A 23869-nucleotide genomic window follows, 5' to 3' on the forward strand; every position below is an offset into this window, starting at 1 on the left:
AACTTCTTCTGCCATGACTCTACGGTTGTGACCGGCAATCTTGGGTTCTTTAGCTGTTTTCCTCAACAGGAGGAAGAGAAAAGGAATTGGGCCACTCTCGTGATCGTGGAACTCAAACATGGGTCTGTTCCACCTTAAAGGGCCTAGGCTTGCCTAAGTGTTTGGGTCTTGCAGAGTTTGGGCACCACCATATTTGGAGCGTGCCTACTTTGGGGCGGGAACCTCCTTGAGAGTGATTAGGTCAGCGCTGGGGGAGGTGACCTTGTTGGGTTTCTGGCACCCGAGAACAGTAGTGCACTGTTCCTGCTGCCCGCGTTGGTGTAATTGGCCCAGACGCTCCACCAGCGCGAGGCCGCCCAGGAGCTCCTCGCTGGCCGCCCCCGCGGCCCGTAGGTCGGTAAGAGGCGGGAAAGCAGCGCGCCTGCGCCGTGGGAACCGGGGCCGCAGGCGAAAAGCGGGGAGCGGAGGGGGGCCGTTGGAGCCGAGTAGCGTACAGAGCGGCGTGTGACGCGGGGACGCCGCGCGCTCCCAACGTCGCCCCGGTTTGACGCACACGGCACCAAACTGTGAGTTTCAGGGGTTATTTGGTCGGAATCGCCGGGACCCGTGTGGGTTTGGGGCCTCTGGGTTGTGGCGGCGCGGGACTGGGGGTGGCGGAAGAACTTGGGGGACCCGGCCTTCGGCGCTCGGGCCCGGGGAGCTACGCCCTAGGCTGGGTCCCAACCATCCAAAAGGACGCATTTTGCCGCACAGGCTAAGATGGCGGCGGCGGCCGAGGAGGCGGAGTTGGTGCTACACAAGGAGCCCGGGCCCCGGGTTCGGGGAGGCGGCGGCCGCGGGGGGCGGCGGAACCTGAGGTGAGCGGCGGTCGCCGCCGCGGGGCGGGACTCGGCGGAGGTGGGGAGGGGGGACTTTACCGCGGCGGCGTCGGAGGATCCGGTAGCGGACACAAAGGGGTTGAGCTGGGCACTAGACTTGGGGGTTTTGTTTAGTCACATGAAGCCGAGCAGCCAGTGAGCAGTAGGGGGAAGGGGGCCGAGATCAGGCGGCTTGGGGAGCCTGGCGGTCGCCATTGCAATGCACCGAGTAACGGGGCGGTCCGAGAGCAGTCACCAACCCCCTCTCCTCGGGGCTGCCCCGTCTCGGCCAGAAGCGTAGGCTCTGGCGTTAACTGTACACACCCCTCCCCTAACGTGGGACCAGGACCGCATAGCCCTCCCCTCCCCGTGTTCTGCAAGATCTTATGCCGCTAGGTGCCTGGGAAGTAACAGCAAGAGGTAAATCGCTCAAAGTGGGTTGCCAGGGGCTTGGTGGGTGTCCAGCTAAAGCTTTTTGCTTCTCCAGGTCTGATTCCCTGGCCTTTGTGTCCCTGGGAGCTTAATCTCTGCCAGAGGAAAGCAGGTGTGCTCCACTTCTCCCGTGAACCTGAAGATGAGTTGTCCCAGACCCTTCTCAGTGATTGGAAACTTAGGTGGTGGAACTAACGGTTTCTTGTTACGAGACTTCCACAGACGACTCTCGTGTTGGGATCCATCCATGGTTTAGCAACATTAGTGGAAAACTTTTCTTGAACTGTTTAAATCACATTGATACAAATTTAGTTGTTACAAAACTTTCATGTCTAGAGTTAAGCTTTTGTGTGGTCCTTGAGAAGTACTCAACGAGAGAAACACAGTTGAGGTCCTTGATGGTCCTGTTTCTTATACAAGTTAATAATATCGTCAGCAGAAATAACCAAAACACCATCATCTATTCTGGCCAGTCCTAACTAATGCCAGGCTTGTTGCATCCGGTGATAGATTAGATTTGCCTTAATAGTATATTGCCTCTCTGCAGTAGTGTAGTTACATAGTTTTAGTCCCACAAGAAAAAGAGAATTTCAAAAAATAGACAACTCAAATTTCTCAAAGAAAGGAAACGTGCTGTTTGCCTTCATTCATATGTGTAAGTATCCAGTAAACTTGATGGCACCAATATTTACATCCATAGATTTTTGTAAGGAAAAATTAGTGTTTATAAAGAAGTTACAACTTAGTTTAGATATTTTAATAGGTAAAGCATGAAGCCTTGACTAGTATTAATGTACATTGCTAGTATATATTTACATTGCTGTCAAAATCATGGTGGTGGTTGGAGTTTTAATTTCTAACAATTTAAAATTATACAGCACCTACATCTACAGCATACTTTGTATAATTGTAATATTCTAAATACAAATTTTGGAAACAACTAATGTTTTGGCTAGGTCACATTAACAAGTTAAATTACTTTATTGAAGGGATAGTTAAACATACTTATATAACTAACTTTAGATCTGTTTGAATTGAAATTTGAACTTTTCAGCATTTCTTAAAACTTTGATTTTCCTTGTTTTACGTTGCCCCCTCTTTTAACTTTTCTCCTAATAGAGAACAATCTTGTATTAATGAGAGATATATTATTATCAGCAAAATTATTATTGAATCATATAGTTTTAGCTTAGAAGGAATCTTAGAGAACAACTAGTATTACCCTCTCTTACAATATTTTGAGGGCCAAAGATGATTGCCTTAAGGGCATAATGGAAAATCGTCTCTCGACTTCCAACTTATTGGTCTTTTCATTGGTCACATTGTTGGGATAAGGAGGTGACCATCTGCAACTAATCTTGGTTATAAAAGAAAACAAGGGAGTATGTTTGAGAGCACTTGTTATTTAGATACTGTTATACTGATGAGAAATTCTGTGATGGTAATTGAAAATGTGTATTTAAGTTGATATGGTGACGTTTTAAAGTGACTTCCAAACTGAAACAAATTCAGATACAGAATTACAGGCATATCAGATAACTTCAAAGCAATGTTGCTTTTGAATTTTGAGGTTTTCAAAATAATCTTGACTTATAAACTTAACAAAACAGGTAACTTGATAAACTTCTGGAAAGTTTGAAGTAATTGCAGTTAATACCAGTTATTACATAAGAAATGAGGTAGATGCTAATGCCTTTCATTTTCTAATAGCATTTTAGTTGGATAAATGGACATGCCACTTTGACCACATTAAAAGCAACTTAAGACTAACTAGTGTACTGTTGAATAGTGAATCTGTAAGATCTGTTAGGAAATTCAACAAGTAGTAAAATCATTTATGATGGGGTCCCACAGTTATCTTTAACATCTTTGGATATCATGTTTAACAACAACAGGTACATTGTCTTTAGGTTTTAAAGCTTTTATGGGTCATTTAAGGCTCATTTAAATTATTGATTCTTCTAGGAAACTTGATATATTAATTTGCAACACTATGTAAGTGGATTTAAATATACTTTGGTCTTGTGATAATTAGGGATACTTCTGGATTATTTGTAATTATGAAGTGAGTCTGTTGCCCGCAAACATCAAACTTTTTGCAGGTTTAATTTGTCATTTGAGTTATAAGAAAGGGAGACTTTTATTGTAGTTGAGTTGAGACTGTACTGGATAACAGGAGGGGAAAATACAGACTCAAGGACAATTACTTGAAGTGGTGGAGTTAGTTGTCATTTAAACAGTTTAAAGAAATTTGTTGTTAGAAGAGATCAGGTTCATCTTTCTTTTACCCCAAATGCATTGCTAGTATATAGGGTTACTTATTTAGGCTCTTCTCAGAATGGGATTCTAAGGGAAAGCAGGGGATCTCATTCTTGTGGAGATGCTTTTCTCATGACTGCTTTTGAGGAGTATTTTAAGGCAGCTAGCTGTAGCAAGCTGAATCCAGAAATTGGAATGTTGAATTACCTAGCCCTAATTTTATAGAACACTAGTTTTAGCAGTTTTTTTAAAATTTTTTATTTGTAGTTTATAAAACATGATAATAAAGGATGGATAGTATAATATTTTAGATATTCAAATAAGCTCTTTTTTTTAACTTTTGTTATTAATCTCTCGGTATAGTCTGCTTTGTAAATATTAAAATTATGTAGCACTGACTGAAGCAGTTCTAGAAGTAAAGTCTTTTAAAGTGGAAATAGCTGCTTTTGGTAGTGCCATTTGCACCATTGAATTTTGAGAGAACTGAGAGTAATCAAATTGAGAATAATCAAACTGATCCTAGCATTAGCTCACCCTGCTGGTGGACTAAAGTATTTCTCTTCTTCCCCCTCTTAAAACAAAATGAAATACCAAGATAAAGATCCCTTGAAATCTCAAAGCCATAGCACTAAATTCAATTCGTGGTCTTCAGATAGATGGAGTCTACATGAAGAAAGTGTATTCTTCTCTCTAGGGCCTCACTTGCTGTACTGTTTAATTTTTTTCTTAGATCTACTGAAGCTAAACTGCTAAGTTACTATTTTCTTTGAATTTACTAGGAACTCTTATGTGATTAGGAGTTAGTGTGTTTTTGTTCTGTTAAGTTAAAAATAAAAGGTAGACTACTGAGAAATGTTAGCAGTCTTGTGAGATAACTTTCCAGGAGAAAAGTCCAGGAGGAATTTCCAAGAGGATTTCAAGAGGAAGAGAAGAAGAATTCTAGGCAGCAGCAGCAGTGCATACTTCTCCTAGATGAGGGAAAGTGAGGCTATTGAGATTACTGTTTCAAAGCAATTGCCCTTGCATTCTTCCTCTACCAGTCTTTCGCCCTACCTGTCTGTAAGCTGTAACCTTCCCATTTCATTTGGAATTCTTGGAAGTCTGATTTTGTGAGTAACTTTGTGAAAAGTATAGATAAGTGATTTTTTCCTTGAAATTTGATTCCTATTGTGGTATAAGTGAAGTTGGTTAGAGTAATGAATATAAGGTTTTAGATATTAGCCTTTTTAGTATGTATGTCATTCATTGAGGTTGAAAATGCAGTTTTATTTATTTTTTTAAATTGAAATGTAGTTGATGTACCATATTATTTTAGTTTCAGGTGTACAACACAGTGGTCAACATTTATGGAATGATCACCACAATAAGTCTAGTAACTATCAGACTGCATACAAAGTTATTATAATATTATTGACCATATTTCTTATGCTGTATACTACTTCCCCATGACTTACTTATTTTATAACTAGAAGTTTATGCCTTTTAATTTCCTTCACCTATTTTGCCCATGCCCTTCCCCACTCTGGCAATCACTCTATTCTCTGTATCTATGAGAAAGTACAGCTTTTAAAAGACTTTGTACAAAGTCAGGAAACTAAATATGTTATGAGTCAAAAGGATAATTTAAAATTTAAAAGTGCCTAATAAAGTGTTGTGATTAAAGCACCGTTTTTAAAGTGTGTTTACCTGCTTTATATCAATTATTTTTCTAATATTTATAAAAGATGAAAAATTTTACCCTTTTTTTCAGAGTATTTACCCTTTTACTTGAAAGCATAATTTTTTCTCATCAGTTTCTTGAGGAAGATGTTAAACATAACTAGTACTTTCAAAACACCACAATTATTGGGGAGGGAGATGAATCCTAATTATTGTTGAATAGTTTGTGCAGGATGGCAGGATAAGGTTTAAAAAGAGGAAGTATTGATGTAAAACTGGTGGGGTTAAGATCTAGCTCTGTGAGCACTAGGCGAGTAGATTGAATAATAATATCTTCATAGAGGTTTGGGTTTATATTACATAATTCATTTAGTAAAGCCCTTAGCTTTCTGGTATGCAATGAATGCTAAATAAATATTAACTATTGAAATAATAATAGTTATTATCACCATTGTTTAATTGTTTTCACTACAGTAACTTGACTGGAGAAGGAAATGGCAACCCACTCCAGTATTCTTGCCTAGCAAATCCCTTGGACAGAGGAACCTGGCGGGCTGCAGTCCATAGGGTGGTAAAAGAGTTGGACACAACTTATCGACTAAACAACAGTATCTTGAAATTTTCACCTGTCAGTGGTCTGAAGCTGTATACTTTTTTTAGTGTTCCATTTTGAGGCTTATGTCCTCAAAGGAGTATAGTCACCAAAGTGTGGCATCTTCAGTTCTAGCAGCTAAAGCTATAACCAGTGTTAATATTTCAGGAACATGTTTTTTTTTATGACTATCAAGTGATGAAAAAAATAATAATGCATTTGGGAATGAGTGCATTTTAGTTCTTCCCAGCCAGTGTGTTGGTTTAGTTTGTTACAACATCCTCAGTTTCTTCACTCCCCTTTAAATTTTGACCATGAGGATGGTGGTGAGTATTAGTAGAGAGAAGGGCGAGAGTGGCTATGTATATTTGTATGTAAAGTACGTATAAACCCTAGATGAGAGTGAAGAGTGGCTTAAGCAGAAGCAGCATTGAGGAGAAGAATGTTACCTTCTCACTGCTTAGTCTGACTTAGGGGAATTTCCTCAAATAGCATTTCCTTTTGCTGTTTTTCTCTCCACACTTTTTGTTTTATATGTGTCTATGCTGGTTTAGTCTTAAACTTATTTCCCAATCTTTAAGTTTTTCTTATACCACCTGCTTCCCCCACTACCAATACAAATTTTAAACTTTAAAGAAAATTGTAAAAGGCAGCTAGTAAAAGTACTTTTTAAGTTCACATTAGGAGAGGTGTGAGTATGAAATATTAGAAATTTAGTATTTAAAAAATACTTTCAACAGTTTGGAAAAGGAAGACAGGGGAAGTCACCCATAATCTTGTCACCACTACATAATCATTTGTATTAAAGGAAAGGAAGATGAGACTGACATTAATTAAGCATCTATTATTATTCCTTGTAATGATGCTACTTTATAATATATATATTTATATTATATATTCCCATTTCATATGCAGGGAAACAAACTCAGATTTAGGTCATATAGACAATAAACAGTAGAGCAGCCAAGTTTGAATGTAGGTATATTTTGGCTGCAAATGAGACCTTTCTGTTCTGTCTCCCTATCCTTTCATTCTGTATATCTGCCATTTTACCTTATTATATAATTTGTAAGTTTTGTTTCCTACTTATGAAACTCAACATTATGAAAGCATTTTTCTGCCTACCCTCATTTCAGTTGGTGTCTTATTGCTCACATTGTTTATTCATACCCCCAAATAAAGATTCTTTGTCTTGGGTGCTGGACGTTGATACAATGATATTGGTCAAAATGGAAGCTGCTTTTTTCTTTAGTGAGTGACTAAGATGAAAAATAATCTAGCTTAATTAGAACTAATACTCTGGGATTAGAAATTCTATGAGTTTAATAGTACTGTCTGTCTGGTGAGACATTTAACACAAAATGGATATGTATAAAATGTAGGTAACATTTTAACAGTTTATAGCCAAATGAAAACAGAACTTTTAAATTATTTTTATACTCTGAAGTGTCTTAAGCTTCCTTGTTAAAAATCTTTAAAATTGATATTAAAATTAAATAGGCACTTAAATCAACAGAATGCTAGTTGATTTTAGTATATAATACATATATAATATTTAGTATATATAATCTTTAGTATATAAAGAGAATGGGCTTAATATTGAATTTCTTGCACTCATCGGGTGGATGCCAAATAAATCTATAATCTATAAATAGGTTGTATAGGTCAGTACTGGCAGTTAGAAATATGTTGAGCCACAGTGTGATTTAAATTTTTTATAGCCACATTAAAAGATAAAAAAATAAGTAAAATTAACATTTTGGACTCATTTTATTTAACCCCATATATCCATATACTGTCATTTCAACATGTACACATTATTGAGATACTTTACATTCTTTTTTTTCACACCAAGTCTTCAAAATCCAGTGTGTTACATACTTAAAGGACGTCCCGGTTCAGACCAATCAGAAACAAGTGGTCATTAGTCGTGTTTTGGACAGTGCAGATATAGATAGGAAGTTCTATGCAAGTACCAAGAAAGGATAAAGTAGAAACTGAACTGTGTATTAAGGATAGTTGAGAAAAGAGTATGTTGGGGAAAGAACATTCCCGTAAAGAAGTGATGGGAATTAAAAGAGGAGACATTATTAGAAACCAAATAATAGGGTGGCTTGAATCCAGCTTAGGGAATTTGGTTTCTCTGTGTGTTAGATAAATGTTGGAGGTTGCCTAACCTGTGTTTTGCACATGAGCAGTTAATGAATATTGAATTATTATTTACGTGAATTAATATGAGGCAGAGTTTAAGAAAAGTGCTGGCAGAATATTAACAAAGCCTTGTGGGTCTTACAGTGGGAAAGAGTTGTGTTTAGGGACTGTTTGTGTTCTGCAATTAGAAATATGATGGAGAAAAGATGAGAATTGAGAAAAGGTTTTTAGATTTTACCATTACTGGTCACTTTTTTAAAAATGTTTTACTTATATATAATTTACATATATTTAAGTGCACAAATCTTATGAATACAAGTAAATGAAATTCCACAAATAAATACACCCAGTAACTTCAACTTAGATCAAGGTACAGAACATTTTCTGCACTGAAAAAGGTGCCTTGTGCCCTTCCTATTAATTCTCCCTCGAAGAAGTAACCACTTTTCTGACCGCCATCATCAGAAATAGGTTTGGCTTGTTTTCAAACTTGCTAATGGCATATTCGTCCTTTCCAGTGTAGTGAGAGTTGATGCCTGAATCTGTTTCTTTACTATTATTGGCATTGTTGGATGAATTTGGAGATAAATTAGATGATAGGTAGTTTGTACTGTAGGCCTTTTTTTCCCCAGTGTGATATATATCAACATCAGAGATGTTTTTTAGTTTTCATTAATAGTAACTCTTGAGAGGTTTTATAACAAAATTTGTTTAGAATGCAGAGATTTGAATTACCTCCATAGGTAACATAGTTGTCTGGCTTGCTTTCATTACAGTATTCTCTAGGCATACAGCCAAGAAGTAGGTAGAAGAGGTCTTGGATTGCCTCCTTATATAGCTGCTTTTTGGAACCTCTTTATTAGTAGCTTCTAGGCATTATGTAAGTTAGCTTTCAGGCATTTCAGGTTGCTTAATAAGGTATTTCTGATTGTGATTATAGGGGTAGAAATAAATTTTTGTACTTTCGTTTACAGGCAAGTATCCAATCTCAACCAGAAAGATTTTGCCGTTTAAGTGTAAAGAATGAGAATGCTACCTTAAGAGAGTTGCACAAAAGTTTGAATGGTTAAAATCTATGAAGGACACTTTGTAAATTGATCTGCAATGGAATTATTGATCATGGTTTTTACTTGTGCTTCAATAATTTTTTTGAATGGGATTAATGGTTACAGCATTGATTTTCATGACTGTTGAGCACTGTAAACCTTATTGTAGTGTAACAATTGGTGCTTTTGGGAGAAAGATTTTTTCTGAAACATGTATTCTTATAATAAAGTTATAAAAAGTACATAACAATGAAAATATGTATCTTCACATTCTAGTATGCTGAGTTTTGAGGAATAGATGTGTTTTGTAAATTGTGCAGATGTGGACATGAAAATACTTTCTCATTAATGTTTGGATTATGAATGTTTTTGAGCTTATGAATGAAAGTATTTATATGAAGTTTTGTTGTTTGGAATTTGTACCAAGTTTGCTTAATAATTTCTTGCTCGAAGAATTTTGTTATCTTGAAGAAATAAAACTCATCTGTGAACTTTTATTATGTAGGTTTTGTATTTCTGAAGAATAGAGGTAAAAATTGATTAGACATTGAAAAATATATTATCTTTAAAATACTAAGAATTTATATGATAGCTTTTGGGGGCTAGATTTAGAATATTACAAACAAAATAATTAACATGCTATTATAGCTTTAAAACCTGACTTTCTGTGTGTAGAAAAACAATATTTAAGGGAAAGTTCTGTGTTTGTGTTTTGAAAAAATGAATGTTATATTTGAATTTGGTTTTGGGAGATGTAATTTTTTTGTATCAGAAAAACCTTTTAACTGTGGTTGTATTTCTCCCAGCCTTCTCTTGTTTTAACTGGGTTAATTATTGTATAAAATTCATTTAGTATCACGCTAGGATAAGAATGCCAATATATAAAGCAAATGATGTGGTTCCTGCTCCAGAGAGGTCATTATCTAAGATACAACTTGAAGAGTGCTTAATAATGAAATATTTGAATTACTGGATTTACACAAGCTGATATCAACACTGTGTAGTAAGACTGTGAAAGCTTCCTTGGAAAAGTACTTTTTAACCTAGATTTTGAATAAGTGATATTTATAGATTGGTGGAGAAGGAAGGGAGTATCAGCTAGGGTGAAGGTTTGTTAAAAGCACAGAGATGGGAATTGTGGAATGCAGGTATTTTCCTTGTTTGAAGTAGAGACTGCTTTAAATGAATGTGATAAAAAGTAAAGCTTATAAGGTGCTTATAAGCTATAAGATAAAATTTGCCTTATATTAAAAAACTTAGGAGCTTTTTTCTTTTTAAACTTATGAGCTTTAAAAAAAAACTTTGACAACTAAGACCAAGAAAGTTATGCTATAGTGGTATTTTTTTTAAATTCTTAGTACTGTCAACTGTAGAAATATTTTAGATGAATAGTAAGAGATTGTAGTTGTACTGTTGAGTTTTGAGTTATAATAGTACCTTTAAGGCATGCCTTAAGAGATATTCTAATTGGAATGGGAGTTGGTGTGAAAACAGAAGATAATAAAAAGTAATAATCTGGACTACCAATGTTTAAATGTTTTAGAAATAGTTATTGTTTTAAAATTTGGAAGCAGTTGTGAACGCACTGCTCTTATTGGGGGAATCCTTAAAATGTAGTTCCCGCTGAGCAATAGTAGTTTCTGGTATTTAAGATGTGAGATGTTTTTCTTTACTGGAGTTTTTAAGAGTTCTTAAATTGAACGTATACTGTTGTTTTAGAAGGGGCATCCCCAGTGGCTCAGTGGTAAAGTATCCGTCTGCCAGTGTAGGAGATGCAAGAGACGTGGGTTTGATCCCTAGGTGGGAAAGATCTTCTGGAGGAGGGCATGGCAACCCACTCCAGTATTATTGCCTAGAAAATTCCATTGTCAGAGAAGTCTGGTGGGCTACTGTCCAGGGGGTTGGAAAGAGTTGGACACAATTGAACATGCATGCATTGTCTTACAATGAGTATGATTATTAGAAAATATGAAAAATAGAATTATAAAATATGAAAAATATAAAAATAATATAGTTTAAAAAGTATATTTCTGCCTTTTTTAGAGTTAGTAAATAGAACAGAGTTTAGGAGTTAATAGAGTCTTGGAGTTTTAAGATAGTATGTTAGTCTTATAACAAGTTTATATTTTAACCATTCTCATAGTTAATATAAGATTAACTTTAGTTAGTAAAGAAGTTACTGTGGTTTCTGGCACCATGGTAAAGTAGGGAGGTACATTTGACTTCATCCAAATTACCTGTTGAGACAAATCAGCTAAAGCAAAGGACAATAGTTTGTCCCCTACTGTCAGTGCGAGAAAGCATTTTTATCTGTATCGCTGAGATTGGAGTTTCTATGTAGGCAGAGTGGTAAAGGATGACAGCAGAACTATCTACTGTTCCATGAATATTGGATGATCTAGTGGTTTGAGAATAGGAAACTTGCCTGAAAATCTTGCCCTGAACCTCATTCTTGAATAGTTCCCTATTTATACTCTTTTTGTGGCTGCAAACTTACTGGAAATAGACCCATCCTTACCTGTGTTCTCTGCCATAGGCCTCTGCATGCTCATAAGCAGTGAAAAATTAGAACATAAACAAGGAGAGCCAGCAGTTTAAACAGGATGGAAACTAGGAAACCAAATTGACTATTCCATATATATTGATCCTACTGAAACAGCTCATACAGGAGGGAGGTAGAAGTGGACACAGAGGTATCTCTCTGGCTGTGGTGGAATCACAGACTTATACTACGGCAGTGAATGTCTTAATGGTGGCATTGCCATTAGAGTGATACAAATGATATCCTAAGTAGATGTCCTTTGGTGTGATATTGCTTGCCTGACTATCTCCTGGCTTATCTCCTTTTCCACACCTTATTTCCCAGCTTTCTGTTAAGTTTGGTTACCCAGTACCCTTCTAACAGCTTTTTCTTAATTTAATTGGAATAGATTTCTTTCCCACTCTCCTCCCCTTTATAAATTGAATTAAAATTTTTTATGTGGTTTTATAAGAGTTTTATCTAAGTAAAAATAGCAAATGTTTGAAATGAATGGCAAAAATAATACTAGACATTCGTATTAAGCAAAGGCTAAAACTTTTCTAGTCCAAAACCTTTGAATGAGAAAAAGAGAATTTTTTTTAATTAATAAAAAATTAGACCACTAAATAATAGTAGGCTTGAGCGTTTGTGTGATAAACTCAAATAGCATTGAAACATGAAGTGTTTTTAGAGAAATTGGTAACATCAGTCTTTTTCAGGAGATTTTAATTTACCTCTCAGAATTTAATAGATCAAGTAAACAAAAATTAAGGCTATGAAGATTTGGATAGCAATATGCTTTATCTAACAGGTATATGTCAAACTTTGTTCCCAATAAATACACATTTTTTTTCCAATTTATGTGAATTAAAATTTTTTTTAATGTCTTGGGCTTCAAAGAGAATTTGAAATTTTAAATAAGAGAAATTGTATAAGTCAATATATTTTGACTATATTATAGAAAAGCTAGTTGTTAAAGCTAAAATGATTTTAACTATTTGGGTGATTAAAACTGTATCCTACTCAAACTTGAGCCTAAATTTCATACTATTTAAAAAGGAATAACAATGAAGAAGACATGCTACATTAAAACTGGTGAGATGAATCTTTTAAAACATGGTGGATTAATCATTTATTTCGAAATCAACCCCCTTGTAGAATTATAATAATTTTTTTAAAAGCATAGGGTATCAAGGAAAAAACTGGAAAGTTGATCACAGAAGTAAAACTCCGGAAGCTGGAAAGCAGCAACTTTGTACCACTAAGAAAACTCAACTTTCTACTTTTGGTGGGAAAGGCCTAGAATGGTCTAGAATTGTGCTGTTGAACCCTGTGGTGCTTCAGGAATTAGTGGCTGCAGGTGCCTTACAAGAATTGTCTGAGTTAATAACATTAACAACCCTCATGGTGCCAAGAAGATATTTCTTACCTTTATCAAAGTTTCCTCTCTGATACTCCGTTCTTGAACAGTAGGCAAGCTCAGGTTAAGAGTGTCATACTCAGAAACAGAATTGAGAAGAATTTTACACATTAAACTAGGAATCATCGAGCCTCTTTCCTCCTGGTTCTGAAAATACTAGACATCAAGCTTCTGCCCCCAAAGGTAAGATTGGAAGAGTCATTCTACTATAGCAAACTGATGAGGAAAAGAGACCAACAGATAACAGATGGGGATCCACCAGGGAAATCATCAGACTGATCATCTCACATTGACACTACCTATTAACAGAGAATTTCAAGGCAACTTTAAAAAAAAGTCTTTTCCATTCTAGTTTACCACAGGATATTGCCTATAGTTCTGTGTGCTACATAGTATAGGACCCTGCTGATGCACTCCAGACATAGTAGCCTGCCTCTGCCAACCCCAAACTCAACCTATTCCTCCCTTCCCTGCTGCAACCTGTAAATTTTTTTTTCTTTTAATGTTTCTGGGACTGTTTCTATTTTATAAGCGAGTTCATTTGTATCGTATTTTAGATTCCACATGTAAGTGATGGTATCAATCTTTCTGTGTCAGACTTCATTTATAATAGTATGATAATCTCTGGGTTCATTGACTAGACAACTTTTAGGTTTTTTATTTTAAACCTTTTTTCATTTTAAAATATGAGATTAAGGATGACTAAAAAGCGGAAGTAGGTAGAAACTTTATTATAATAGTTTTAAAACTTAAGTTTTAAAAGAATACTTCTTTAAAAAGTTACTGATAATTTTGGAAATAAGGGGATAATTATATCTTTGAAATGAGAAGGGATATTATGAAGAGCCAATCCTTAGGAAACAAGCTCTTAGACATTTAGAATATGAAATACTTAACAGAAGAGTTAGAAATTTAGGATGTTAAATTTATAGTAGAAGGTTGGAAGGTAAAATTGAGAAAAGCTTTCACAAAGCAGGACAAAAGAGTTGTGAGTTGTAAGAGAAAATAAAGCTAGAGGATCTCTCTTGGCAAGTTCAATGTATGAAAAATCAGAATTACAGAATGGGAGGAAATGGATGGAGGAAGTTATTTAAGAATAATTCCACAAAAATCTTGAGTTTCCACATTAAAAGGATTTATAGCATGCACAGCATAGTGACTTGAAAAAAAAAAAAAACAACATGATAGAATATCAGGCATCAGAAACAAAGGGAAATTCCTAAAAGCTTTTGTTTATGGACAATATAAGAGAGATTAGGAATCAGTATCTTTGGAAAAATAATAATGAAATAATGCCTCAGAATCGTAAAGGAAAAGTTATTTCCAAACTACTAATTCTGTACCTTCCCAAAACTGTCAAATGTGGGAGTAAATACGTAGAACATATGAGGTTGTTAGAATATTTACTTCAAATGCACCATCTCTCTCAGTAATTTACTAGAGGACCCAGGCTCTATGAGAATGATTTGGTGAATCAAAAAGAGGAGGGATCCAGGAAATAAGATTTAGCACAGGAAAATGATGATAGTGCAGGGAGATGCAAGGAAGGTAGCTGTGCAGCAGGTCTGAAGAAGAATTAGTTCATCAGGAGGACAAAAGGATCTAGATGATATATCTTCAAGAAACACACAAGAAAAAAGATTTTTGTGAGTTTATTTGTAAGGGATATTTATTTGTAATTTTGTTTTCCTGTGTTTGAGAAGGATCGGTGTCAATTCTTTGAATGTTTGGTTTAAAGGTAGCTGTCACCAGAGAAGCCATCTGGTCCTTGCTTTCTTAGTGGGAAGTTTTTTCATCACTTAATCTCTTGTTATTTGGGATGTCCAGTGTCTTCTTGAATCAGTTCTGGCAGTTAGCTTTTTTTACCCCCAGAAATTCATCCATTTCATGTGGGTTACTTTATGCCTTCCCATTCAGTTCTTTGTACCCTTCCCTTACAATCCTTTGTATTTCTTGTTATAAAGCCAGTATTAAAACTGGCCTTTCATTCTTTATTGTAATACAGGCGTACCTTGAGATGGTTAAGTTTGGTTCCAGATCACCACAATAAAGCAAGTAACATGAATTTTTTGGTTTCACAGTGCATATACAAGTTATGTTTACACTGAAGTGAATTAAGTGTGTGACAGCATTATATCCTAGAAACAGTATGCTGCTGCTGGCTGCTAAGTTGCTTCAGTCATGTCCGACTCTGTGTGACCCCATAGATGGCAGCCCACCAGGCTCCCCCGTCCCTGGGATTCTCCAGACAAGAACACTGGAGTGGGTTGCCATTTCCTTCTCCAATGCATGAAAGTGAAAAGTGAAAGTAAAGTCACTCAGTCATGTCCGACTCTTAGCGACCCCATGGACTGCAGCATACCAGGCTCCTCCATCCATGGGATTTCCCAGGCAAGAGTACTGGAGTGGGGTGCCATTGCCTTCTCCATAGAAACAGTATACATACTTTAAAAAACTTTATTATTAACCATTATCATTCATCAAGTTGCAGCCTTTCTGCCGGTTGAGTGTCTTGCCTCAGTGTTGATGGTCTTGCCTCAGTTTGATCAGGGAGGTTGGTTGCTGAAGGCTGGAGTGGTTGTGGCAGTTCTTAAAATAACAGGGAAGCTTGCCGCATTGATTGACTGTTCCTTTCACTTGAACACTTAGAGGCCATTGTAGGATTATTAACTGGCCTAATTTCAATATTGTTGTGTCTCAGGGAATGGGGAGACCTGAGGGGAGAGAGATACGAGAACAGTCAGTGGAGCCACCAGAATACACGGTATTAAGTTCACCGTCTTACATGAGCATGGTTTCTGGTGCCCCCAGACAATTATGATAGTCACATTAAAGATGACTGATCAAAGATAGCAAAAAATCATAGTGGAAAAAGTTTGAAACGTTGCAAGAATTACAAAGTGTGACACAGAGACACAAAATAAGCAAATGTTGGAAAAATGGTGCTGATAGACTTGTTTCATGCAGGGTCACTGTAAACCTTCAGCTTGTTTAAAAAAAAAAAGGCAGTAGCTGTGAAGCTCAATAAGATAGGGTGTGGTGATGGTGGTTTAGCTTGTTTGTCTTTTTTTTGATCAAGCCCTACCTGAAGGTTTGTCAGTTTCGTTGGTATTTTTAAAAATCCAACTTTTGATTTCATTGTTTTTATTTTTAAAAATTCTCTTTCATTTCTGCTGTAATCTTTATTATTTCCTTTCTTCTGTTTGCTTTGGGTTTAATTTGCTCTTTTTCTGGTTTCTTAAGATGGATGGTTAGATTATTGATATCTCCTTTTAAAGTAGATGTATATAGCTATAAATTTCCCTTTAATCACTGCTGCTACTTCATCTCATCAGTTTTAGTGTGTTGTGTTTTTGTTTTCATCTCAACATATTTTATAGTTTCTCATGAGATTTCTTTGATCTAAGGAATATTTAGGAATCTGTTGCTTAATTTCCATGTATTTGTTAATTTTCCAAATTTTCTTCTATTACTGATGGCTAGTTTCATTCCATTGTGGTTGGAGAACATACTATGTATGATCTGATTCCTTTTAAATGTGTTGTTTATGGCTTAACATACGGTCTGTATACTGGAGAATGTTCCATGTACGCTTGAGAAAAAAGTGTTTTCTGCTTTCTTTGAGCATTCTGTAGTTACCTGTTAGATCTGGTTAGTTTATAGTGTTTAAGTCCTGTTTTCTTATTGGTCTCCTATCTGGTTCTTTCTGTTGCTGAAGTCTCCATCTGTTTTTGTTTTAGTCTGTTGTCTAGTTCTCCTTTCAATTCTGTAAGTTTCTTCTTTATATATTTTATGGCTTTGTTAGGAGTATATATATTTACAGTTTATCCATAATTTTTGATGAATTGAACCTTTTTTCTTATAAAATGTTCTTTGTCTTTAGTAATGATTTTTTTCCCTTCGTGTCTTGTGTCTGAAGAGAATATAACTACTAGAGTAGCTGTCTTTTGGTTACTGTTTGCACTGGATATCTCTTTATGTCCTTTCACTTTTAAATTCTTTGAATCTTGTCTTCTTTTAAAAATTAATTTACTTTTGGCTTTACTGGGTCTTCCTTCCTTTGTGTGGGCTTTTTCTATTTGTGGTGAGTGGGGACTGCTCTTTGTTGTGTTGCAAGGGCTTCTCATTGTGGTGGCTTTTCTTGTGGAACACAGGCTCTCGGCTCACGGGCTTCAGTAGTTGCTGCAGATGGGCTCAGTAGTTGTGGTATGCAGGCTCAGGGCACAGGGGCTTCAGGAGTTGTGCTGTGCAAGCTTGGTAGTTGCAGCTGGCGGGCTCTATTAGTTGTGGCACTGGGCTTAGTTGCTCCACAACATATAGAATCTTCCTGGCCCAGGGATTGAACCTGTGTGGTCTGCATTGGCAGGTGGATTCTTATCCACTGTACCACCAGGGAAGTTCCTAAAATATGTCCCTTGTAAGCAGCATATAGTTGGATTGTGTTCTTTTACCCATTCTACCAAATGTCTGCTTTTTGATTGGAATACCCAATTAATTTGCATATAATTCCAATAATGTAGAATTTATGTCTTCCATTTTGCTATTTGTTTTCTATATGTTTTAAAATTTTTTCCTGGCTTTCTTCTATTGTTGCTTTTCATTGTGCCTTGCAAATTGTTTTTGCATGGCTTTTAACTCCAACAGGAGAAAAAAGTCACAGTTTTTAAAATTAGACTTTTATATTATCAAGTTACTTTTACCATGCTTTTTTTAAAATTTATTTTTATTTGAAGGATAATTGCTTTACAATATTGTGTTGGTTTCTGTCATACATCAACATGAATCAGCCATAGGTATACATATGTCCCCTCCCTTGTGAACTCTCCTACCTGCCGCCCCATCCTACCCCTCTAAGTTGTCACAGAGCCTTGGTTTGAGTTCCCTGAGTCATAAAGCAAATTCCCACTGGTTATCTATTTTACATATGGTAGTATATATATTTCCATGCTACTTTCTCCATTTGTCCCATTCTCTCCTTCCCTGCCCTCCATGTCCATAAGTCTGTTCTCTATGTCTGGATCTCCACTGCTGCCCTGTAAATAGGTTCATCAGTACCATCTTTCTAGGTTCCACATATATGTATTAGTATATGATATTTGTTCTTCTCTTTCTGACTTACTTCACTCTGTATAATAGGCTCTAAGTTTATCCACCTCATTAAGCACTGACTCAAATGCATTCCTTTTTATGGGTGAGTTATAGTCCAGTGGCACCCCACTCCAGTACTCTTGCCTGGAAAATCTCATGGACGGAGGAGCCTGGTAGGCTGCAGTCCATGGAGTTGCTAAGAGTCGGACACAACTGAGCGACTTCACTTTCACTTTTCACTTCACGCATTGGAGAAGGAAATGGCAATCCACTCCAGTGTTCTTGCCTGGAGAATCTCGGGGATGGGGGAGCCTGGTGGGGTTCCGTCTATGGGGTCGCAGAGTCAGACACGACTGAAGCAACTTAGCAGCAGCGGCATAGTCCATTTTGTGTGTGTGTGTGTGTATACATATATATATATATATATGTATATAAACCAGCTTCTTTATCCATTCATCTGTTGATGGACATCTAGGTTGCTTCCATGCCCTAGCTATTGTGAATAACGCTGCAGTGAACATTGGGTACCATGCTCATTAATTCTTCATGTGTATTCAAGTTACTCACCATTGTCCTTTGATTCTAGCCTGAAGTATACTCTTTAGTATTTCTTGTACAACACATCTGCTGCTGAAACCTTGTAGTGAATTTTTCATTTTCATGATTGTATTTTTCGGCTTTTATTTTGTTCTTTTTCATGATTTCTATCTCCCTATTCATATTTTCTGCTTGTGAAACATCCATCTTATATTTTTCTTTAGTTCTTTTGACATAGATTTCCTTTAGTAGTTCTTAGAACATGTTTAAAATGGCTGATTTATAGCTTTGTTCACTTAGTCCAATGTCTGCGTTTCCTCAGAGACAGTTTCACTTGCCTTTTTTTTCATGTGTATGAGCCATACATTTTTAAAATGTCATTTTTTTGTTGCTGTTGAAGGCTACATTTTAAATAATACGGCAGCTCTGATGATTAGATAGTCTTTCTTTCCCAGCATTTGTTTTTGTTACTGTTTGTTGCTGTTAGCTAGTTTAGTGATTTTTCAGAACTAATTCTGTAAAATATGTATTCTTTGCCTTGTGTGGCTACTGAAATGTCTCTACTCAGCTTAGTGGTCCGCTGATAATTGGACAGTGCCTGAGACGAGTACGTTTTCCAGTTTTGTTTAGAGGCTCTGTGTGTATGTTTGTTGGGGCACAGCTTTAGCACTCAACCAGGAAATTTATTACTTAGCTTTACCCTTTGTTTCCTGATTGTGCAGAGCTTCTAGGTTAGCCAGAGGTGTGCACGTAGGGCTTTCTCAGGCCCTTCCTGATTGTGTGCACAACCTGCAGCTTGTATGTGGCTCTGAGCATACATTTGACCAGGTAGATTGTCAGGAATATTTTAGAGCTTTTCTAAGCCCCATTTTTTCTTTTTAAACTTCTTGGTTAGTCTATTATTGTTGGTCTCATCTGTTATCCTGTGCCTCAGTCAGCTATAACATGGTACAATTGCTTCCAGTTGTTTTTGACAAATGCCTTTGGGGAAAAGGGTGTTTTTTTTTTTTTTTTTGCACTGAGTATACTCTTCGGATCGCTTTGGGAGTGGGGTCTTCCAGGAAACCACCAGACATGTCAAATAATGAACAGTCCTCTGAGGATGCAGTAGTCAAGGAACTGTCGCCCTTTTCTGCCTCTCTTGGGTAACTACCAGGCTGCTGGTTTTCACCAGACTTGTAGACTGTTGGGTTTCAAGTCTACTGTGTTGGGAGGATGGGGATAGGGCAGAATCGATGCCACAGAGTTTGCTGGTCTCATCAAGATTAGCCATTTTTCTTGAATAAGCTCTCCCCAGATTGCTGCAAGCCTTTGGTTAATTTCTAGTGTTAGGAAAATGTTGACTGTTTTTGTCAGTTTTCTTTTTCGTGTTATGGAGATGATTTTTAAATGTCCTTATTTTGATATTTTTACTGATGTCTTACTGCTGAATTTTCAAGGTACTTTTATATTTTAGATATGAGTGTTTTGTCAGGTAGGTGATTTGTACACATTTCCTCCAAATCTGTCACTAGCTTTTTAATCCTCTTCATAGAAACTCTCACCAACTAAAAGATTTTGTTTTGATGAAGCTTAGTTTATCAGATTTTAATTCTAAGGATCATGCATTTGTTATTTCTAAGAATACTTTTCTATCTTTAGAGCCCGATGATTTTTTTGTCTTCTACAAGGTTAACACTATTATATTTTACGTGTAAATCTATAATCTGCTTTGAAATAAACACTGATATAGAGTGTCAGATTTGAGTCAGTGTTTTTTTTTTTCTCCTCTCCACATATATCCAGTTGTTCCAGCACCATTTGTTGTAAAGACTTTTTTTCTTATTGAATTGCTTTTGCAATTTTGTCAAGAAATCAGTTAGTCATCTTCAAGTAGGACTGTGGTATAATTTGGGGGAGGTTACAGAGGAATGGATATAAGAAGATAAAAATCATTTTCTTATATAGGAAAATAATAAGATCCAAAATGAAAAATCAAGATATGAATGTATTTAGAAATTGGGGTGGGATTTCACTGGTTCTGTTTTTCATAACATGCTTTATTTGATTTTTAAAATATGTATTTGTATATATTTGATTAAAAACAAAATACTGGAGGATAATGCTAACCTTACTTAGGGGAACGTCCAAAGCCTTAAATGTCTATATTTTCAGTTTTGAAACATTTTTTACTGTGGAAAAAATGCTCAGAATAGTACATGGAAAAAAGGTCCAACTTAAGTATTCAAAAGTACATGTGTGCTTAATCACCCCTGTCAAAAATTAAAACATTGCCAGATCCTCTACTTTCCTTCTCTGCTGGGGAATTACCCTCCTATGTTTTCTGATACTAACTTTTTTGCCTTACATTTTTGCCATCAAAAACCACATTTTTGACATTTTTTTCTGTTAATGAAATTTGTACAAACAGATTCTGGCTTTTCCGGCTTTATGAGTTTTAGTCCTATTGTTGCATATGACTGTAGTGGATTAGTTTTCATTGCTGTACAGTATATTAACACTCCATAGTTCATTCTGTTTTTGGTGGAAATTTGACTTGTTTCCATTTTTAGACAGTTGTAAATAATGCTATGCATTTACTTGTACATGTCTCCTAGTACACACATGCACACCCGTATGTTTAGTAAATACCTAGGAATTTAATAGCTTGGTTTTAGAGTGGAGAACCCTATGGACAAAGGAGCCTGGTGGGCTGTAGTCCATATAGTCACAAAGAGTCAGACATGACTGAAGTGACTAAGCACACAGAGTATATTTATGTTCTATTTCAGAAGCTCTTCACCATTTTTTTTCTGAAGTGTTTGTAGCAGTTTCTAATCATCAGCGGAGTTCCTTTTGTACTGTATCTTCTGCAGCACTTTATATTGTTAATATTTAATTTTAGTCATACTAGATGGTATGGTGCACTGTCTCTTAGTGGTTTTACTTTCTATTTCCCTGATTGCAAATGTGATTGAATACCTTTTTAATATGTTTCTGACAAGATTTCATAATTACTTTCTGTGTATTTCAAAAGAATGTGTAATCTTCAGTTTTTTGGGTGCAGTATTTATGTGTTTGTTAAGTCATTTTGTTAATCATGTTGTACAAAACTTCTACATCCCTACCAGGTTAATTTCTGCATACTGGGTCTATTAGAGAGAGATGTTAAAATCTTCTACTGTGGTTATGGATTTGCTTTGCTGTCCATTTTTGGTTTATATGTTGGAATCTGTATGGTTGGGGAACATAAATTTAGAATTGTTTCATGTTTCTGATGAGTTAAAACTTTTACCATTGTTGATTCTTACTATCTTTGGTGATACTTTTTGCTTTGAAGCCTACTTTTATTGCTAATAACATAGCTACACAAACTTTCTTACAGTTAATGTTTGTGTGGTTTGTTTTCTCCCTGCAACCATTTATTTAAAATTTTTCTGCCCCTTTATGTTTTACAACCGTTTTATGTATACACCATATCATTGTTGTTTTACTTTCAGTCCCTCTAACACTTAGTCTTTTAATTATAACATAAGAATTCATTCATATTTCATAAATTAATGGTTACCAGGATTTAAATTATCTTATGTGCTTTCTATTTATTGTGACTGTTGTATTATTTTTCTCAAGAATGCTGTCTTTTTTTTGTTCACTATTTTTATTACTTGTTCCTTTCCCCATTTTTTTTTTAAACTATTTTGTCTGCTAGCCACAAATCTGATTTTTGTTTATTGGAAAATACCTGTTTTTCATTTTTGAAGAATAGCATCACTGAACATGAAGATGTTCCAGTATCTACCTTTTTTCTGGTGATAAGTCAGCCATTAGTTGCATTGTCATTTCTCATATGTAACCAGTCACTTTTTTCTGGCTGCACTCAAGGTATTTTTTTGGCCTTTAGTAGATTGACTATGTATGATATATATGTAGAAGTGATTCTTCATATTCATCATACTTGGGTTTGTTGAAATTCTTGGATCTACAAGGTAATATTTTATGCCAAATCTGAGATGTTTTTGTTCATTATTTCTTTAGGAAAAATTATTGTGTACCTTTTTTACTCTTCTCGCTCTCTTTCTATTACATCTTATTGTACATACATGTTGAATTGAGTTTCATCTATTTTGAACTGCCTGATAGTGTCCTACTGGTCTCTGAGACTCTTAATTTTTCTTCAGTAGTTTTAACTCTGTGTTTTTTGGATTGAATAGTTTCATTGGTCTATCTTCAAGCTCACCAATTCTTTCTTCTTCCATCTCTAATCACATCCTTATGGTGAATTTTTATTTTAGTTATCTTTTTTGTCAGCTTTTTCTTTCTTATAGTCTCTGTCAACTCTTTGAATGTGTGTTCTTTTAATTCTCATACTTAAAATAGCTGCTTGGAGTTCTTTATATGCTAAGACTTAGATTCTATATTCAGAGTACTCAGAATTGTATCTCTTAATACCCGTTTTTTCCTGAATATGAATCACTGTTTCCTGTTTCTTTGCAAATCATGTAGTTTTTGCCTGAAAACTGAACTTTATGATTATGTTTTAGTGACTGGACTCTTATTAATGTTCTTAGAATTGTTGGGTGAAGTTTATAGACAGATTTTGAAGCTTGCTATGGTTTACATATTTCTAGAGATTCTGCTGATTCCCAACTGTTCTGCTGGACTTGGATTCTGTCCTCTGACATTTCAACCTTGTAGGGCTTCAGCTTCTGCTGCCAAAACTGTGCACAGTGGAATGTACCCTGTTGAAAAAACATCATACTCACAGTAAAGCTCTGTTCAAGTGTAAGCTTTCTCTCCAGCCTCTGTCAACTTTTCCCCCTCAACTTCTTCAGTTTTCCTCTGTTCATACATAGTTTTATCAGTCATTCAGTGATTTAGGCAAAGTTTATCCTGAGAATTTTTGTTACATTTCTCTTTTAGTTCTCTCACTGCCATGCTTTCTCCATTTAAATTTCCAGTTGCTTTTCCATGCCTCAATTCTGAGCCCTGAGATGATGTTATCTTTCTCCAGAGATTATTTTTGTTTGCTCATGCTACTTCTGGAGTCTCTAACATTCTGGGATCACCTTAATTACGTGTTAAGGACTGAGTTTTTTTTTTCCTTAATCTGGCTACTTAGATGTCTTCAGGTGGGGTTGCAATGTATGCAAGAACATTTTTTTACTTCTGGTTCACTAGAGTATAATCCTTTAGGAACTCAACTCAAAGAGTGGCAACATTTAGTTTGGTTTTAACCAGTTCCGAACCTTGTGATCTCCGTTTGATCCCACTAGCCCTAGAGCAGTGTCAGAAATAGTGATCAGTTTCTCAACTGCATCACCTGGACTA

The 23869-nt window shown here is 36.1% G+C and overlaps 1 protein-coding gene across 7 annotated transcripts in view; it reads left to right on the forward strand.

Annotated features, from left to right (window-relative positions):
- The first annotated feature begins 196 nt into the window (after positions 1 to 196).
- ZNF644 (zinc finger protein 644) overlaps positions 197 to 23869 on the forward strand; it is a 98281-nt gene continuing 74608 nt past the window's right edge. For 3 of the 7 annotated variants that reach the window (XM_040232343.1, XM_040232349.1, XM_040232347.1), the window contains exon 1: positions 197 to 566. The gene's annotated coding sequence lies outside the window, so the exon portion shown is untranslated. The other 4 variants (XM_040232345.1, XM_040232346.1, XM_040232350.1 and 1 more) reach the window with 4 other exon arrangements.

The sequence above is a fragment of the Oryx dammah genome, unplaced genomic scaffold (assembly GCF_014754425.2).
Source record: "Oryx dammah isolate SB20612 unplaced genomic scaffold, SCBI_Odam_1.1 HiC_scaffold_28, whole genome shotgun sequence".
Lineage (NCBI taxonomy): Eukaryota > Metazoa > Chordata > Mammalia > Artiodactyla > Bovidae > Oryx > Oryx dammah.